This window comes from Lissotriton helveticus, chromosome 6, assembly GCF_964261635.1.
Source record: "Lissotriton helveticus chromosome 6, aLisHel1.1, whole genome shotgun sequence".
NCBI lineage: Eukaryota > Metazoa > Chordata > Amphibia > Caudata > Salamandridae > Lissotriton > Lissotriton helveticus.
In genome coordinates, this window is record NC_136067.1 from 291,974,802 (window position 1) to 291,993,445 (window position 18,644).

The window sequence follows — 18,644 nt, forward strand, 5'->3', positions numbered from 1 at the left end:
GAATGTGTTTTTTAAAGCGTTTGCAATTTTTTGGGGTCACTTTTAACATGGCTATGTGACTCAAACAGTCAAAATCTAAATTCACCATGCACAGGTGGGAGCATATTTACAAGGAATGTGCTCCATGGGGAAAGGTCTTATAATGTAATATGGGAAAAATGACATCAGAGACAGTGAAATGCCTTATAGAGAAGCATACACCATTATGTCCTTGTCATAAATTTGCAAACCATTCCTTTTCCCCAAAAACGATTTTCAAATCATAATTTCAAAACACTGCACATGTGGAAATGACTTAAAATGTCCTTAATTCAAAATTTGCTATTCCTTATTTTGCGATTGCACTGAAGGATTTGCAAATTTTGCGATTTCTTAAATGCAATGTATCAAACAAAAAATATGTAAAAAATGACATTAAGGATTTGGAAACTACCACCAACTTCTAGTTTGTGGTAATTTGCGAATTCTTTTCAAAAAGAATTTTTTTTTAAAAAACAAAAGGTGCCACATGACGCCAATACATGCCCTTAGGGCATGTATGTGCGCCATATGCCCCCAAATTTCTTTTTCAGGGGTGCAGCAGGGTGTTCTTGAGACACCCATGCACCCTTGGAAAAATTCCTAATTTGCGATGAGCTAATTGCTAATCGCAAATTGCACCTTCATTCCTATGAGCCTCCTAGCCCATGGAAATGAATGGGTAATTTGCAATTAGCAATTTGCTCATTGCAAATTAGGAATGGTAAAGAATTGCTATTTATTCCTTAAAATTCGCTATTTAGGAAATGCAAAATAGTTTGATGGTACATATGGCGGTTCATCTGTAACAAGATAAGAAGCTTAGGGATAGATTTATGATGACTGGCGCATCACCAGGGATGTGCCAGTCATCTTGCGCCGCTGTTCCGCCACCCATGGTGTGCTGCATTTACAATGCGGCGCAGCATGGGGCAAAAATGACACAGATGCGTGACGTATCTGTGCTGTAAAGGTGGCGCATTGCTGGAATTGTATCGCAAGTGCGATGCAGCTCAAGCAAGGCTCAGGGGTGCCCCATCTCCACAATGTTGCATCAAGACCTATGCCTGCTTAAAGCAGGCGCAGGGTTTTGACGCAGCTTTCTCCTATCTGATTGTAAATACGGCACACCATGGGTGGCAGAGCAGTGGTGCACGTTAACTGGTGCATGCCTGGGGATGTGCCATTTAACATAAATCTGCCCCTTTACATTTAAGTATGTGCAGGGGACACAGAGTTGGTGAGGCTTATCCAAGGTTAAGAAGAGATGAGTCCTGTTCAATGAAAAATTAGACATAGGCTTCACCTGCTCAGCATCGCTGGACATGGCTAAATATTAGCTGCAAAATGTTACTCTTGTTAAACAATTTTACTATTATAATCTCTGAGATTTGTCTCTTACTCTGCAACATCTCATTGTTGTTATCTTTCTTTAAAGATAAAGACAACATCAACATGAGCGACAATCTGCAATCAGTTGATTTTGACCTCATCATTGAACTTGTAATTGAAACATCAGTGGATGTTGATCCCTTGGATGATTTAAATCCTGAGGATGAAGAAGAGCGTGATGAGGATGCAGATTTGTCCGAATTATATGACATAGGGTGGGAAGCTGACCTGCTTGAGCCTATGGAACTATAAACATTTATTTTTAAAATTTATAATAAATAAAAAGTAAAAGTGTAAACCGTTTAATTTAAAAATAAAGACACCTTCAAAAACAGGTTATGTGTAGTGTCTTCAATAAAATATTAAAATATGCTCATAAAATTAGATCAGATTCACATATAAAATAGCACAGGTAACATGAATATAAATTCCATTTCTTTTCTGCTATTTCTGTATTGTAAATTTGCCAAGGACTAAAAAATCTTCTATTTAAAATGTCAAGTAGTGTGTTAAGTTTTTGATCACTGTTATTGATTTACTGTTTGGTAATAGTGGTTAATAACATTTTTTAATATATTTTACCACAGATTCAACTGCAGATCATTTCAACATTTCACCATGCCAACGAAAGAAAGAGAGAGAAAGGCTGCAAAACGTCAAAGACAGCAGGCCAATCAAAAGAAGCAGCAGTCCTCTAACAAAAAGATTTGTCAAGTCACGAAGAAAGCACCGGGTAAGAGTACAAAAACATTCATAAGAAATATGTGTAGTAAAAAAAATATTACTACAGAAAATGTTTCAGTCCATAAAAAGAGAAGCAATTCAAATGGAAAGGAAAGGCCAATCAAAAATGTTACTGCTAGAGCAAGAGATAACTCTGTGCATGATAGTAGAAGGAAACAACAGTTTAGGGACATTCGTAAACGAATGTTCCGCAACAGGATAATTGGCAATTTGTTAAAAAATATTAAGAAAGGTCAACAGAAAGTGTTTTTTTATAAGAGAAAAAAAAAAGTTGAGAAAGTTATTGATCAGGCATTTGAAATTAAACGTAAGTTATTTATTTTGATAATCAATAGAATTAGGAAGCTAAAGAAGGCAATTTATGATTTCAAAAGAAATAGTAGATGGAAGAGAATAGTTAATCGTAGTAATTTTTGTGAAGTTTTTTCTGGAGAATGGATGCATAGTTCAAGCTCTGAGGCATTTTTTAATGAGGAGAGTTATTTCCAGGATAATGATTTGGTGCATGCAGTTGACACCAGTGGTCGTGCTTATGAAGTGAAAGATGGTTGTCCAGTTGAAAAAGAAAAACTTGTGACAACAGAGGCAGAAGAGGTGTTAGGTAATGAGGTTTTAGGAAGACGTGCTAAGGGTCCTGTGTACACCTGGAAGTGTAGTAGTATTTGTAGTGTGCGACAGGATTCCATCAATTTGCTTTGTGATTTTGTACGGTCATTTAATAAGAAAAGTTTGAAGCAGAAAATGATGTTGTTGCAAGAATTAGATCCTTGCAGAGTGAGAGAAGTGACAGGTTTGCATGGTCATTCACTGGCTTGTCTTTCCAGGAGAGTATGCCAGAGTGTTTTTCATCATTTCAGGATGCTAGCAGTGCATCATAATAAAGTGAGGAAATTAGTTAGAATGTTGTATTATGCTAAGAGTCCAGCAATTATGCTTAAACAATTATGCGCTGCTCTTTTGAATGGTTCTGAAATAGATGTGAAGAATATATGTGAAGAAATTGAGTTTTGTTACTTTGGAAGTAAAGAGGAGAATGTTGAGATTGACCAAGAAGAAGCGGGTAATGTGGAAGATAGTGTACAGGTTTCCAGTACAGATAATTTCCAGAGGGAAATTGCGACGTTTCAGGTCAAATCAAGTGAGAGGCCAAATTTCACTTGTGTGTGTTGTCGACGCACTTATTATAAGAATCAGACTAAGTTAGTGGATTTATATGCAAAAAGTGAAAGGGAAAATAATAGTGAATGGAAGGATTTCACAACATACTTGATGGTAGAAAATTTTTTGATTTGGGATTGGATCAACGTGTGTGTACTTATTGTTGTAACAAATTAAATCAAAACCAGATGCCTGCTAGAGCAGTTCATAATAATCTGGAATTGATTGAGATTCCTTCTGAATTGAAGGATTTAAATACTTATGAATCTATTTTGATTCAAAGTATCCATCCCTTTCAGGCTATTGTAAGAATGGAGCCAAAGACAGGGAAATTGCCTCCATCAGATTTACAGAGAGGATTAAAGGGAAGAGTTGTTTATTTGCCTCTAGATTTGAAGAAAAACATTAACACAATTGGAGTAGAAAAAGTGGACGAGGAACCTCTGGTTATCTTAGTTAATGGGGTTCCGACAAAGAATAAGAAAATATGGCAAGATTTAGTAGATGTTAGGAAAGTTAAAAAGGCAACATTGCATTTGAAAAAAAAAAAAAATTCTATAAGAATGTATATGTTGCAGAAGAGGAAGTAAGTGAGGAAGAGGATAGCGATTTGTGTGCTGGTCAAATTGAGAAAGTAGAACCCTCTACTAGTGAAGAAATATATGAACATTATAGTGTTCATCCTTTGCATTCCAAGGAAGTCATGGGGAATGCTATTGAGTTGTTTCAAATGAAACAAGCCAAAGGGAGTCCCATTAGTGTTTGGGAGGAAAGTTTGGAAGCTCGGTGTTTCCCACAGCTTTTTCCAACAGGTCAGGGAGGAAGATATGATGAGCGACCTCATCAAATTCCTGCTTCTGAATACCGGACTTTGCGATTGTATGCAGGAGATGCTAGGTTTCGACAATGCATTCCTTATTTGTTTCATCTCCTGTTTGAAAGCGATCTGTCTGGACTGTCATATGCAGTGAACCACATCTTGAAAAGTGGTATACACATGCAAAACATCTCGGCAAGTGACTTTATGGATAAAGGCAATGTCCAAGACAGTATTTTGGATTCTCACCTGATTAATCTCATGGCGTGTCAGCGTGGTACTAATGAGTACTGGTACCGTCGTCATGGTGATTTAAAATGTATGCTGAGGAACTTAGGTACTCCCACATGGTTCCTCACTCTGAGCTGTGCCGAGTATGGCTGGGAAGACTTACTTGAATTTCTACGAGAGGCAAATGCTAACGTAGATAACATCGAATTCAAGACACCCGGAGAACTGTGCTCTTTGGATCCAGTCAATGTATGTAGGTACTTCAATCATAGATTTGAAGCTATGATGTCTTTCATCATGAATAAGAAGAATCCGCCTCTTGGAGAGGTGTTGGATTTCTTCTGGAGAAAGGAGTACCAAGCAAGAGGTGCTCCTCATATACATATGTTGTTGTGGATCAAGGATGCACCTAAATTTGGAACGGATCCAGAAGACTCAGTGATGAGTTTCATCCAACAGTATTCTACGTGTGCTGTTCCAAACGCAAAGGAGAAGAAAAGCCTAAGAGAAAAAGTTCTGCGTTTCCAAAGCCATCGATGTGGAAAGTACTGCCGTCGTAAATTCCGAAACAAGGACAAGTTCTACACCAAATGTCGTTTCGGCTTTCCACGACCGGTGATTTCTAAAGGAAGAGTAAACAGTTTGATGTCTTCGCTGCGACATAATGTGATGAAGAAATCACCTAAAAACACATACAATTTGAAGAGGAACGAAGAGTCCAAGTACATCAACGACTACAACCCGGTGATTTTGTCCATGTGGAATGCTAACATGGATATACAGTTTGTGGCTGATAACTGTATGGCTGTGGCTCGGTATGTGACATCTTACATCACCAAAAAAGAGAAGACAGAATTGAAGGATATGTGGGAGGACATTTCCCATGAAAAGAGCCTCAGCAAGAAGTTGTACAGTTTCAGTCTGAAGATGTTGTCGCATCGAGAAATCGGAGCTTACGAATGTTCTGACCGGTTGTCTTCAGCAAGTCTCTATGCCAAGTCCAGGAGTATCGTTTGGGCGAGTGTTGGTCTTGCTGCAACGCGTAATCGAGTTCTGAAACCTGTGCGGGAAATTGAGTATTTGGCGGAAAAGGAGCCAAACAGTACCGACATTTTGAAGAGCAACATGTTGGATACATATTATCCAAATCGAAGCAGTCACCTCGAGAATGTTTGTCTGTATGAGGTTCTGCAAAATTACATATTCAAGAGGAACATCAAAGAAGATACTGAGAAAGGAGTGTATGCTGTAATAGGAAGTGAGGGATGTCTGGTCAAGCAAAGAAAATGCCAATTGATAAACCATCGAAAATTGAGTGGAGAATCTCCTGAAAAAAAGGAGTTTTTCTATTTAGCACTTTTGCAACTTTTTAAGCCATGGCGTGCAGAAGAGGAACTGCTTGGAGATTTCCTTTGTTACGAAGACTCATTCAATGCTGCCAAGGAGACCATAGAATGTCCTGCTTTTCCCAAATATGTAGAAATGTTGAATGTGGAAATTGAGCAGGAAGCAACGATTGCAGCCGAGATTGCCAGAGACAGTTCTCAGGACAGTCAGAGTTCTGCTTCATTGAGTCAGGATCCACTAGGAGGACCTCTTATCGAAAATGAAGCTGCCACTGCTATGAATGAAGTGGAAAGAGCCATGGCACATGCTCAGGAGGATGCGGTTAACTTAGAAGAGTTGGAAAGACAACTCAACGTTGAGCAGAGGAAAATATATGACGAACTTACCATGCAAATTGATCATGGATTAAGTCATGACAAGAAAGAGTGCTCATGTACGTCGTTGAAGCCTGTCCGACTGTATGTGAGTGGAGAAGCAGGAACTGGAAAAAGTTTCCTTATTAAAGCAATTTCATGTTATTTGCAGGAAAGGACAGAGTCATCGCTGTCTTGTGTTGTCACCGCTCCAACTGGACTGGCAGCACATAACATTAAAGGGATTACTTTACATCGTTTACTGATGCTGCCAGTGGAGCATGACAACAAATTAGAATATCACAAGCTATCTGGAGATGCTTGTTTTGAAGTTTCGAGTCTTGAGGAAAATGAAACTTCTTATCATTGACGAAGTAAGCATGGTTTCCAATGTCATGCTTGCCTTTGTGCATTTGAGAATGCAAGAAGTTCTCAAAACAGAGTATGATGTGTTATTTGGTGGCAAACACATCATTGTTTTCGGAGATCTTCTGCAGCTGACACCAGTGAAAGGGCAACCTGTGTTCAAAATGCTCACGCATGAAGATACCAGGAAGTGCTTAGGGAGCATTGGCAACGTCAATATATGGTTAAACTTCAATTATGCTGAACTGCATGAAAATATGCGTCAGGCAAAGGATGAAGTTTACAAGACTATTCTACAAGATGTTAGAATTGGAAAAGTGACCGAGCATGAGAAAGAAGCTTTACATGCACGATTACTGACAAATTTATATCCAGACGAAGATGTTGTGCCTGAGAATATTTTTCAGAAAGTTACTGAGAAAAAATCTGGAATATGTTTGATGCCAACTCTTGCAGAATGTGCCAAATTCAACAACAAAATGTTGCATTTAGAAAAGCAAGAGATTGTGAAACTGGAAGCTATTGACAGAGTAGAGCATATGGGATCAACAATTATTTTGTCTGAGAATCTGAAAACAAAATTGGATTCATTAGAGAAGAGTATATCTAAAACTGCGGGTTTTGAAAAGACTCTGAATGTGTGCTTGAACTGCCGTATAATTTTAAGAAGGAATTTACATGTTGAAAGAGGTCTGGTAAATGGATCAATGGGTAATGTTGTTGATTTTGTGAAATACAGAAATAGAGATGGAATTGAATTTTTAAAAATTAAATTTGATGGCATTGAGGAAGTACAGCTAATTGCTCGTTGTTCTGCTAGATTTTTGCTTGTAAAAGACTTATATGTTCGTCGTAAGCAGTTTCCTGTTTGCTTGGCATATGCGGTGACAATCCATAAATCGCAAGGTTTAAGTGTAGACTGTGCATTGGTGAATATTGGCAGTTCTGTGTTCAAGGAGGGTATGGCATATGTGGCATTGTCACGAGTTAGAACTTTATCGGGATTGTACTTGATTGAGTGTGATGTCACAAACATTTGTGCGGATCTAGATTGTGTTAAGGAATACAATAGGTTAAGAAGAGAGTATGCGCCACATTTGCCTCAGTATCCTTTGTTTGAGAAACGTGTGGTAGGCCGGAAACGAAGAAATGTGACCAATACTGGGGAGGTTGTAGCAAAAAGACGAAAAGTCGATGAACCTGAAATTATAAGCAGAAACAAAAAGGATTCTGTTGAAGATGTTGTTGGTTTTCAATTTGAAAACAGTTCTGGTGTCAACTGCTATGCTAATGTAGTGGTTAATGTTTTGTTTTCTCTAGAAAATGTAAAAGAAGAGATTGTGGTCAATTCTGATCAAAGATTTTGCAGTTTGTTAAATTCTGTGTTAGAGAAATGTAGCACTGATAGAACAAACATAGAAAGTGTGTCTGAAATTCGAAATCTGTTAGACAGATGTTCAGGCCAAACACAATTCTCTCAAAATAGTCAGCAAGATTGTCAGGAGTTTTTAATGTATATGCTTGATGTATTGCATGATGAAGGTGTAGATGTAGATCACCTGTTTGGGCTTTCTTATCAATGGCAGCATGACTGCGAGAACTGTAGGGTATCAAGTACTACTAGTGTAGACTCAGAAAGATTTATATATTTAACTTTGCCAGACAGTAAATCAGTCTCTTTTAATAAGCTAGTAAAAGCAGCTGATCACAACATGGAGTGTAGCCAATGTAAATCTGAAATGATGTCCACATTATTTATACGAACATATGGCCAGTATGTCATTTTAATGTTCCAACGATGTAGGCCTGATGGAACAAAATTGACAACTTTAATTAAAAATGTTGTGGCTTCACAGTTGTCAATATCAGGAAGGACTTTTGTAACTGTAGCAATTATATATCATGATGGTCCTTCAATAACATCAGGACATTATACAGCTTATTTAAAGTGTAGAAATGGCTGGTCATTCTGCAATGATTCTGTTTTAATTTTCACAAACAAATTGCCGTATGACCTTAAAAACTCTTACCTGGTGTTTTTAAAACCAAAATTTTAGGGAAAGAATCTCGGGATGTGCTCTGAGGAATTTCAAGAAGTTCTAATGGCTCGTACACGATTTGGCCTTGAGGATAAGTGTAGTACAGAGACATAACTTCTTACCATAACACTGGACGTCATGGAGAAATACGTGCACTTTGAATGAGTTCAGAAAAACTGTTTCTTTTTATAAGCTAATTGAAGCAGCCAATCAAAACATGGAGTAGAGGGAATGTAAGTCTGCAATGCTGTCTACTGTTTTACATTGCTTTGTCATTAAAAGTGATGTAGAGAATTAAATAATTGTACTAGTCATAAAGGTAGTGTAAGTCTGCTTCATAGTAAGCAGTATCAGTGTGATAGGAAATGTAGAACATGATTGAGCAAGAAGGGGAAGATATTACTAGTCCAGGATTGTGAAAATGATCTTCAACATTTTAATTGTGAAAGTTGCGGAAATACAACATGACGGGATTGGCTTAAAAGAATTCTAAGAGTTATAAATGGCTCAGACGCGATTTGGCCTTGTGGAAACGTGTGGTAGAGAGCGAGAAGTCATTTATTGTATGTAACATGTTTTTGAAAACGATGGAGGTTTTCTTTCAGAAAGTGGCGGGTTGAAAGTAATAACAGCACAACAGAGTGTAAGCTGTTCATAGGACATCCTTGGCCGTCATGGAAAGTAAGTTAACTTTAAGGAGTTCTGAATTCTGATTTGTTATGTTGTATGGGTTTTTTAAACACAATCATTTTGATTGTGTTTTTTTTTCCCCGCTGTTATATGATGAATACCTTCAAGTCACTGTTTTAGTGAAATTTGATACATTCTGAGAACAGCAAAAATAATTACAACAAGGAGGGGTTGCTGGACTGTTCCTATGCGTGACTAAGGGAAAAGTTATCTGGTGTGACCAAAGGTGTAAGTGTAACACCCTAGGGCATCCATTTTGTTGGATGGATTTGCCTCACACACCCAGAAGGGTGTCATGCTTCATCATCGGCGGTTGCTCCTCGTCGGGGAGGCGGTGCAATCCCCGACGGGCTCACCTCAAAGAGGGGCTCTTTGGCGGAGATCTTTTTCCAACAGCCTTATGGTGAGGTGTGGGTGTGTGGGCAGGGTGGTATGTGATAGTGAATAGGGATATTAAAATGAAGCTAAGGGTACCTAGGTACCTAGGTGGGGCTAGTGGTGAAGGCGGTCGACATGTTTCTCGCAGTGGGCATCTACTCGAGCTCGGCGGAGAAGGGTAGGTCATGCAGCTAAGGCACAAGAGACTGGAGTGTTGACCCATGGACACATCCTTGATGCCTTATCCCGCCGACCCCTCTGGTGGCTGGTAGTTCTTGACTGTTAGGCATAGGACAACCCCCACAGAGGTAATACACACAACAACCCACACATGACACCAGCATGTTGTAAATCACCTTTTTATAGGTCCTGATGAATCGCGGGTAACTATTGCCCACTGCGAGAAACATGTCGACCGCCTTCACCACTAGCCCCACCTAGGTTCACCTGACCTTACTCGTTGACTCCTAGTGAGCTAGCACCCTGTTTTTATTTGCAGCCAGGGGACCCCCAGAATAAAGTTCATTCCGGTACCCTTAGCTTCATTTTAATATCCCTATTCACTATCACATACCACCCTGCCCACACACCCACACCTCACCATAAGGCTGTTGGAAAAAGATCTCCGCCAAAGAGCCCCTCTTTGAGGTGAGCCCGTCGGGGATTGCACCGCCTCCCCGACGAGGAGCAACCGCCGATGATGAAGCATGACACCCTTCTGGGTGTGTGAGGCAAATCCATCCAACAAAATGGATGCCCTAGGGTGTTACACTTACACCTTTGGTCACGCCAGATAACTTTTCCCTTAGTCACGCATAGGAACAGTCCAGCAACCCCTCCTTGTTGTAATCATTGAAACGGGCACGCGCTACGACTGGACCTTCCATTCACCTGAATGGTAAATTGTGTCCGTTGATCTAGTGATCACTTCTTCTTCCTCCCTCTTTTTGGAAAAACAGCAAAAATAAACCATTTAACATGTATAATTAATTCTGTTCTGTTTGCATTTATGATGTACATGTAGAACTGTGTAGGAGGCATGGAGAAGGTGAGGCTTCTGTAAGTGTCAAAGTTGTTGCATACAGTGCTCATATTCTACGTAGTCTTTTATATTTCATTACTTTCACTGTTTCTGACTGATCTAAAAATTTTTTTTTAAAAAGAACAGTAAGTATAAGGGAAGGAAACAGACAGTTATGTTAAAAGAAACACAGCTATAGGGAATAAACTAGGGATACTGTTACCCGCAATCCTCTGCTGATGATGTCACTGAGCATGTCATGAATGATGTAATATGTGACATCATCAGCAGTGGATTACGGGTAATAGTATCTCTAGTTTACTCCCCTATAGCTGTCTTTCTTTTAACATAACTGTCTGTTTCCTTCCCTTATACTTACTGTTCTTTTTTTTTTTTTTTTTTTTTGGTTCGCTTCCGGTTCGCGTACCGGGGAGCGAACTGGGAAGCGAACTAAGAGAAATAGAGGTTGGCACAGTTCCAAATATTGTACCAATTTTTTAATAACGGGGAGGTAGTTCTGAAAAGAACTTTTTTTTAAATTGTTTTTGTTGTTTTATATTTTTTTTATTATTTTTCTGAACATTTTTTTACTTTTTTTGAATTTTTCTGAACAGTTTTATATTTTTTTTGTTTTTTTTTCGGAGGGGGCAACGAAAACGATTCATTGTAAAGGGCTCAACAGGAGCAACAAAACAAAAAAAAAGAATTTATTGTTTGGGGCGTTTCGGACAAACATGAGCATGATTGTCAATAGCTCTGTTGATCAGAGTGATGCTACTTTCTCCGTAGCAAATGAATCCACTGCAATGTACGCAGACTTGTTTTACTTCACGAAATCTCGTTTGTATATTTGGCACCATCTCCCTGCCCTCTGGTCCCGTTACTTCCGGTACAACAGATCTTCTGGCCATAATAGGGAGATTATCTAGGTCGTTCTGTTCCTCTTCTTCCTCTTCTTGCTGAATTATAACTTTAGCAGGTGGTCCACTCTTCCTTGGATGTGGTGGAGGTGGTGGGGAAGCACCAGCTGAAGCTACTAAAGAAGCCATTGCTCACTGGTAACAAAGGGTCTTTCTCTCACAATGATGAAAGTCAGAGTGAGGAAAGAAGGAGGGATTTTCATCATTTGGGAAAAACAATAGTTCTCAACCAATGAAAAGTGTTCATTTTAGATTATATGACCTAGTCTTACATCATTAGGAAACCAAAAGTGAAATGAACCAATGAAAAGTGTTATTACCAAGTCACATGACCTGCTGTGTTTACGTTACGCGCTTTGCAGGGCCTCCCGGTTTGCTTCCAGAAACCTGTGCTTTGCGACTCGGTAAGCGTACCAGTTCGCTAACGTAGCACGTCATATGACGTATCACGCGACAACGCGAAACGTCATGCGGACGGGAGGCGTCACGATGTTGTTTTCTAACGCGGCAGTTGCGGTAAAGAAACGTTTACCGGCTCGCGGTCTATTTCGCGGCATCAAGGTCAGCTAACGGGAAGCTTCCCGATTCGCGAAGCGGGAACGAAGAAAAAAAAATATTAAAAAAAAAAGTTATTCATAAACATATAAAATATATTTTTGGATTTAAAGAAGAATACATTTTACAGCTACAGATATTAGCTGTTAAAAAACCAATGAAATTCACTGAAAAAACCATAGGTTATAGACCATATAAAGTTAGGAATTAGCATTTACAAAACCTTGAAAATTCACTGAAAAAACCATAGGTTATAGACCATATATAGTTAGGAATTAGCATTTAGAAAACCTTATTTTACTCACACAAAACCATTGAAATTCCATATATAGTTAGTTGCACTAACTATATATCGCGCACAAGCAATCCACTGCTGATGATGTCACATATTACATCATTCATGACATGGTCAGTGACATCACTGATGACATCACTGATGACATCTCAAATGACATCACTGATGACATCACTGAAAACAACATCCAGTAATTTTATGTTTCTGTAAAGTTTAAATATGTCTTACATATTGAAGAATGAGTGGATGTATAAGTGTCTGGATGAAGGATTTAGTAGGTGCATGACTGACTGTATGAGTGAGTGATTAAATATGTCTCACTGAGTTCATAGGTTAGTGACTAAACTGTCTTAATTTGTGCATCATTATGTCTGTTGTTCTGTAAACTGCTGCATGTGTTGATCAGTAGCTATATGAGTAACTATATGGGTTATTGATTGATTGCCCAAGTATTTGTATGGGAGACTGAGTGTGTGTGTGGCTGGCTGGGAGGTGTGTGACTCTGTGCAGATCAATGTGTACTTGTATCAATGATTGTATAAGAGAGTAAGTATGTGTTAGTATATGTTTGAAAATGTAAGGTGCTCTATGTTTAACTGTATAGATTAGAAAATGGAAGTGTGATTGATTCTTTACAGGACTGACTAGGTGTGTGAGTAACTCCATGGATGAGTGGCAGAGTGTGAGTGTCTGTATAGGTGTATGAGTGCATATGATAGTGTTGTAAAGATGAGTGATTGTATGGGTGAATGAGTGAATGTGTGTGTAGACGTAGGAATCAGTGAGTGTGTATGTAGTAACTAGTATTGGTGTGTCAAAGGTTTCAAAAATTATACTCTGTATTTAACACTGGGTGTAACAGAGGTTATATTAAAGTGTGAGGAGATGCATTGTATTGTCACATGAATTATATCATCAGTGATGTGATCATTGATGTCAAATGAGATGTCATCAGTGATGTCATCAGTGATGTCATTTGAGATGTCATCAGTGATGTCATCAGTGATGTCACTGACCATGTCATGAATGATGTAATATGTGACATCATCAGCAGTGGATTGCTTGTGCGCGATATATAGTTAGTGCAACTAACTATATATGGAATTTCAATGGTTTTGTGTGAGTAAAATAAGGTTTTCTAAATGCTAATTCCTAACTATATATGGTCTATAACCTATGGTTTTTTCAGTGAATATATATATATATATATATAGTCATATATAATGCTTATTTCTAAAATAAATCCAGGAAACATCCATGCTAAAAAAAAATCTAAAATGGAACAATGAATAAATTCTTAATACATGAGTAAAACACATTTCAGCAGATTGCTTAGGATAAAACAAGTGTAACATCCACAATGGCTTTTTGTTTGAACCACACAATATTTAAAAACTCGCTCAAAGCAAAGTGCCAGAATACTGGCTCGTGCTCGAGTTCTTGCACACTGGGCATAGCCACGTATGTCGAGCAATGTGCTCCAATCTCTGTTGTGACATGACAAGCTGGTCATAAAACAGAACTCAAATTTTCGTCGTCTCATTACAAATTAAGCTCCTCAAAGGTAAGGGTAAGTGGGTGTTCACCTTGCACTATGTAGTTTGGTACAACGCTATAATCTAGTTTGGTGGATCTACAGTAATCCTCCATGTCAGCACAAACCATGCTCCTCCTTGGATGTCACCAGTGCAGCGTCAGTCTTTGCAGAGCAGTTTAATTCCACATATGAAGAGATGGCGTTTGTAGGACGAACTATATTGTACTTACGTTTATAGATGTGTTGTGTTGTACTATTCGCATGTGTATAACACTTACTGTTGCATATCATGAGTTATGTATTTTCACAGTACTCCAACAATTGCACTGCTAAAACTATTGAAACGTCACAGAATGTATACGTACTGTGGAATACCATGTGGAGAAAATTGCACGTACTTAATTGGTTAAAGAAAAAAAATTGCACCTGGCGATTTCTGGCACTGCAGAGACGTGTGTCTAAGTGGCCTATCTCCCTGAAGCTGCGTGCAATGTTTAGCCGCACTAGAATGGGTCAAAAGTTTGTGTTTAAGCGGCAAAATTAAAACAGATCTTCGAGGGTACCGCACAAATGTTTTAATGGAACACACCCAAATGTAGGACGGCGTATCTTTCTTCACTCATGGCATGCTAAGCACGGGGCGTATCATGTAAACAAACGGAACCTTTGTTATCTGCCTGTGGTAAAGTTAATTTGAGACTGCATGATATCCCCAAGTAATGAGGTGTGGGGTGTGTTTGATCAGCACAGTTTCACCTCCATTTTACCCCGCCTCCACATTCATTTACTTGTGAACATGATCTTGCAACTTCACAGTACGCGGCCGCTCTTACTTTACCACATACAACAGATGAGGCATGCAGGCTGTTTACATGTTGTCCTATAACAATGTCAGAGAGCCGGATTACACACTTCGCACTGGTGCAATTTTGCACCAAGATTTTGGGATAACAGAGTCTGCATTAGTGATGGAGCACATTTGCATCAATATTTGGGCCTACGTTTTGGGAACCAACATTTTGGGCAGTCTACTGGGTTTGTAACGAATAGTCGCAGCACATATCAGTGCAAATTTGCATCAGCACCAGTGAACGCAATGTTATATGGAAACGTTGGTGTCTGGAATGCCGCCTTCTAGTGTGTAGCCGACCCTACTCTGATGAGCCCATCGGGGAATGGGGCTTAGTGAAGATGTATAGACTCAGATGCTATTTAAATCCCATCACGGATCAATAAAGTGTCCATTAATCTGAGACTGCGTTGTCTTCCCGGTGTGCCTTTGTTCTCAGCACATGTAAATACATGCCTGTCAACAGCGCTTGACATGGTGGCTAAACACAGGCAAATAATGGCTTGTCCAGACACAATAAAAAGAACAAAAAGCCACACCGCTGGAATGACACAATAAAAAGCTGCTTGATGACGAATTCCTTGACACCGTGGTTGGAGTGTGGTGCCACAAGTATTTGTGGTACTGTGCAAATCTCCAAACCAAAACATACTTGAGTGTTAAACTAAATATACGCTGTAGTCTGCCCATTTGAGCAGCACCACCTGTTCAAACAAGTAAAGGTGTGAACAGTGAGGCATTAACAAGTGAGACAACAATGAGGGCAGGTTAAGCAAACACTTTTCAGGACTTGTTAATCCATTTGGAAAATACAAAAGCCCCTCAAGTTAATAAGGAGGTTAATGTTTAGATTTTGACAGATTCATCTAGGCCACAAAACTTGCATCCCGCCATTCACGTTTACTGTGAGGTGTCCGGATGTTGCAGGCTACCAGTCGTCAAAGCACAGTAGCGATGAGGAAGCAGAAGGCAGAGAAGCGTACGGACCAGCGCCTTCCCGCCCTAACTGGAGATGCTAAAAGAGAACCACTGATGATGAAGCGCGGCATTGGCCTGTTTAGCGCTGCGTCATTGGTTGCAGGATCAATGATTGGTTCGGGCATCTTTATGACTCCTCAGCGGATGCTGGTCTACATGGGAAGCATCGGAGGTAGCCTCACAGTCTGGGCCGCGGGCGGCCTGGTGACTATGCTCGGCGCCTTGTGCTATGCAGAACTTGGAACCACGATTCAAGAATCTGGAGGAAACTATACATACCTTTTGAGGAATATCGGTCCATTCCCCGCCTTCCTTTACATCTACCTCACCGTATTCCTGCGAAGGCCTTCAAGTACGGCAGCCATATCGTTAAGTTTTGCTCACTACGTTGTAAAGCCATTTTACCCAGGTTGCACATCACCTGAAATCGCCATCAAAAGTACAGCTATAGCATGCGTTCTTTTCATACTAGTCATCAACTGTTTGGCTGTGAAGCTGTCTACGTCAGTGATGAACATATTAACATCTGCAAAAGTGATAGCCCTACTCATCATCGTCTGTGGCGGTGTGGTGATGTTAGCCAATGGAAATAATGCGCATTTCCAGAATGCATTCCAGGGTACCGCCACAGGATATGGACAGATTGGGATAGCGTTTTATCAGGGCCTCTGGTCCTATGGTGGATGGAACAACATCAACGCTGTGACAGAAGAACTCAAGCGACCGGAAGTAAGTGTTATGGTAGCCTTGATTTGCAGTGTGCCAAATTCCACAACCATTGAAATAAAGAAATAGTTCCATAGGATTCTTTTCATCCACAGGTATGTTAAACATTTAATCTGTGCTAATTAATTTGGATAAATAATGTCATCAACATGCATGTTATACATGTAACCCAGGGTTTCCCAAACCGGTCCCGGAGGGCCGGATCCATGCCAGATTTTTAAAATAACTACATGTATCTAAATGGGGATATGCAAAAATCTGGCATGGATCCGGCCCTCCAGGATCGGTTTGGAGAACCCTGAGTAACCTGTTCAAATTCATTAAATCATGATACAACTCCAGAAAATGCATACAAGTGTAACTCTACATAAAAAGTATTGTATTATTGCAGTGTAATAATACGACAATCATTCACAGCCACCATAAGTGCAGATGGCGCACTGCTCACAAATGACAAATATCCATTCCATTAAAAAAAACTTTGTTTCGGTCATTGGAGGCTATGAAAAGTGAAAAAATACAAATACATATATAAATAAATTAGAGCATATTTAAAAATTTCATTGACAACAGATTTTAAAAAAATAGCCACAATGCATTTTGATGTATCCAATGTCATTACAACAGTTAAGAATAAGAATGATTAACATCAGATAAAATATATTAAAATGTTAGAAAGCTAAAGAAACATAGTGCAAGGAGAGATATTTATGGTTGCTGGGGTGGGTTTAACATAACGATATGCCTGTGCCACATTAAATTAAGGAATTGGCACACAGCAAAAACTACGAGGGGTGGCATCAGATTTTAGGATTCTATACACCTCCAAACACTGCCTGCAGCCCAGATTTCTGCAAAGTGGTACAAGCCAACGTCATCTGGCGGATTTATAACCAGAGCAAAAAAAAAGAACATGAATGTCGGGTTTGTCAGGGCTATTGCAGTAGGGACACCCAATGAGTGATCTTTTGACCATTTGTTAGTAAATGCATGAACCGGAAGGGTCCCTGTTCTAAACTGAATATACAGCTTCCTTGCCATGGAAGGATGTATATCATCCAGAAAAGGCTCAAAGAGATTCTGGGCTTTAATATTAAGAAAGTCAGTCGTTAGGTGCCCAAGTTTGGTGTTCCCCTGTAGATCAGCTAATTTGAGCGATCTATAGGCATTTACTAGTTCAAGTTGTAGTATTGTCGGGGACATTTCCTCGGGATAGCTCCATAGGCTAGGCGTACCTAATCTGGCGCATACTTCTTTTATGTATTTAAACCATGGCAATTTTCCTGCCCCTGGAGTCCCAAAACCCCCTTGAGTTCAGTTTGGTAGACTGCTAGTTCAGGAATCACCCACATTCTATGCCAAAAGGTCAGTGGTCTGAGTCCAATCTCCAATGCAATAAGTTTGATTCCTAAGTCCAGGTGCAGGGGGTAAGGGGGATGCTTGGCAGTAGGCCCAAGAGCTATCTCATGAATTGATTCTCTTTTTTGGCCAGTCCACCAGAGGGACAGTGACCCCATAGTTCCGTCCCGTACATTGCAACACTCCTTACCTGTGCTTTATATATATCTCCGCCACCGGGTCTGGTGGTTTGTATAGGGAGTTCCTAAAGGTTTTAGCAATTCCCCCTACTATCTGCGCTAGCCTCAGGCCTGCCTTGTCTAGTTGTGGGCCCCATACAAAGGTTTCGGACAACGTGACACCAAGGTAATCAAAGACAGTCACCCTCTCTAACAGGGTGCCATTTAAGGAGGGGTGTGGGCGAAATGTTTAGGCTGGGTTGAAGACCATACATTTGGTCTTTGTTGTGTTAATATTCATCCCCCGATTTTTGCAAAATAAAGAGAAACTGTCCAGAATCCTTTGTATGCTCATAGGGGACTTAGATAACAACAAGGCGTCATCTGCAAGCATCATTGCTGGCACCTTGCCATGCACCAGCTTTGGGACGTCATTGTCCACTACTTCGTTTAATTGGGCCACCTGAGTGTTAATGAAAAGACAAAACAGGGTAGGGGCCAGCACACACCCCTGCCTTACTCCTCTATTAACTAGGAAGCAGGGGGTCAATTCCCCAGATTTCCCATACCTGACTTGGGCAAAATTACCTGTATGCAATCGCATAATCAGTGACAACAGGTAGGGCGAGATACCCAGCTGTTCAAGAACCTCCCACAATTTGGCTCAGGGGACCATATCAAAGGCCGATTTAAGGTCAACAAATATCAAATA

General features: G+C 39.9%; 1 protein-coding gene and 1 pseudogene across 1 annotated transcript in view; both read left to right on the forward strand.

The window, feature by feature from the left end:
• The window catches only part of LOC144762267 (b(0,+)-type amino acid transporter 1-like), a 471,604-nt gene that overhangs the window by 65,848 nt on the left and 387,112 nt on the right, over positions 1-18,644 (forward strand). The gene's annotated exons all lie outside the window — the stretch shown is intronic.
• LOC144761244 (b(0,+)-type amino acid transporter 1 pseudogene) lies at positions 15,744-16,484 on the forward strand (annotated as a pseudogene).